The sequence below is a fragment of the Rhipicephalus sanguineus genome, unplaced genomic scaffold (genome assembly GCF_013339695.2).
Source record: "Rhipicephalus sanguineus isolate Rsan-2018 unplaced genomic scaffold, BIME_Rsan_1.4 Seq11889, whole genome shotgun sequence".
NCBI classification, from domain to species: domain Eukaryota; kingdom Metazoa; phylum Arthropoda; class Arachnida; order Ixodida; family Ixodidae; genus Rhipicephalus; species Rhipicephalus sanguineus.
Genome location: NW_023614457.1, coordinates 9,340 through 11,838, shown reverse-complemented (window position 1 = coordinate 11,838; position 2,499 = coordinate 9,340). Strand labels below are relative to the sequence as shown.

At 40.5% G+C, this 2,499-nt stretch overlaps 1 non-coding gene across 1 annotated transcript; it reads right to left on the bottom strand.

Moving 5' to 3' along the window:
- Nucleotides 1–1,943: 1,943 nt before the first annotated feature.
- Nucleotides 1,944–2,017, bottom strand: Trnas-aga (transfer RNA serine (anticodon AGA)). The gene has a single exon. It is a non-coding gene; the product is annotated as a tRNA-Ser (tRNA).
- Nucleotides 2,018–2,499: the final 482 nt, after the last annotated feature.

The window sequence follows — 2,499 nt, the reverse complement described above, 5'->3', positions numbered from 1 at the left end:
AGTGGTGTAGACTGAGACAAACACTAATACACTGTACAAAAACGCATCTTTGGTACCTTGTGCCGGGCATTTACGCCTTCGTACGCTGCACCTTCAGAGAGTATACGTTCTCAGCTTTCACATCTGACAATAATATCTTGCCAAAAATCCAAGCTCTTTTAACATTTTTTCGGTGCTCTGAAGCGTTTTCTATACACGCTAATAGCTGCAGAGAGCAAGTATTCATAATTTTGCACTATAACTCCCCAGATACAACAACATAAATGTGCAAGTACCGTTGCTCTCATTTGTAATAGTGAAGAAAAATGATTCCTTCTATAATTTCACATCTACTTATCAGCCAGTGTGATGACCAAACTAAAGAAACTGAAATGTTTCGGTCGTACTTCATTTGTCCAAACGTAATTGGGATAATCATTGCCAGTGGTTTCCCTCTGCGCATACGTACGGCGAAAGCCAATGATCCTCACAGTTAATCGGAGGCTTTTCTGGAAGGCCGTAACGATCTTCGTAGGCCCTTCTGGGGAGAAAAGTTATCTTTGCTATACACAGTAAAAAATATTACACCCAAAAGGGTGTAAAAAGGGTTCTTTTACGTTTTAACACCCTTTGCAACACCCTTTAACACCGACGAATGACTGCTTTTGAAAAATACACCATTTTCTTTGGGTGTTTGCATGATTCCCACCCTAAAATGGGCGCTAACGGAGCTTTTGTGCCTGAGAAGGGTGTAGGGACGATGGATCAGATGGAAAATGCAACAAAGTATGGCATGTGAGCCGAACCACGTCTCCGTCATCTAGCGTCACACACACGCATATCTATATATATATATATATATATATATTATATATATATATATCTATAATATATATATATATATTATATATATATAGCATAGAAGCTGGCAGTAGAACAATCTGTCAAAAAACTGTAATATAATGAGATGTGTTCGTGACTTCTCGATACTGTGATTTAATGTGAGGCCATCTACACGCTCTTTATTTTATTGCGTGTATTGCAATACAACAAAAGTGAAACAACATGAGAAATCACTGGTATCAGTTTATACGAAGTATCTACAACCTAAAGAACGGCCTTGTTCCAAATAAGTACACTCGAATATTTTACCTCCTCAGCAGCAGAAGCAACAAATAAGCGATAAAACTGAACAAGTATGTGAAAAATAGCAGTGCAAAAAACCAGCCAGACAAATTATGTCAAGATAAAATACAGACCTATACATGTAATGCATGAATACACATATACATACATAGATGCATTCACGTAGATATACTTAAAAAATGGTAACATGCGTTGGCAGGTTAGGAGCACATGCTCTGAAAATAGGAGAGCTTCTGTAGTAAAGTGCAGGGATGCTGTGTTTAGCGGGCATACAAGTGCTGCACTACAAGCGTGTGATTGAAAATGACACCGAGTCAGAAAAGAGACATACACGCCAATTGGCAACGAAGCAATCGACATTTGTAATCGAATAAATATTTTAAAACAAGGCATGTCGAGTGCTTATAATGCTGCGCCCCATGTGTTTACGTATGTAGAGTGGCTCCATCAAAAACTCTGAGAAGGATGTTGCGATTCTGTACTTGTCAGTCGTGCTAACAACAAACACATGGAAGTGTTCATCGAAGCAAACAGTTTTAAGTAGCTCCAACACGATCAAAAGAACTTTGTTCACATAAAATAGTCCGCAAACATTCACAAACTCAGGCAAGCTGTCATCTGGAACGTTAAGGACGAGGCTGCATCCTACGCGGTATGACCTTCCTTCCATGGTGACACAATTCACATTAAAACAATTGTTGAATTCAAGGTCATGTTTAAGAAAGGGAAAACAGACAACCACCGGTTTGTAGCACGAAGCCACAAGAAAATCCATACGGATATCTCAGAAAGAAAGCCTCCTAATTGCCGAAAAATTCGTCCTGGTCCGGGGATCGAACCCGGGACCAACGCCTTTCTGGGGCGGTCGCTCTACCAATTGAGCTAACCAGGAAGCTAGCAATTGGCAGCGCGAGGGCGAATTCATCGACAACTCGAAGCAACTGGAGACATATTGCAAATCAGTTCTGCGGAATCCCGCAAGGTGGCGGAAGGGTTAAGAAAGGAAAAATAGACAACCACCCGTTTGTAGCACGAAGCTGCAAGGAAATCCATACGGATTTCTCAGATATAAAGCCTCTTAGTTGTATATACAAAGTATCTAAAGGGTAAAAAGACCACACAACATCTTCCCAAATCCACATGAATGTTGACTAAAGAAAGCAGGACTGATATTTGTACCTAAGCAGTAAACTAAATCATGCAGCTGATTGTTGTTAACTTTCCGGACCATGCGCACACAATTTATTACCTTTTTCTGAAACCATGCATGCCTATGTTTAATTTAAGCGCGCACAAATGATACCACCGCGGACACGAGAAAGGCAACAGAGTCCCCATAGCCAACGTTAATGGCGAACTCGCACTTGAGAAGCA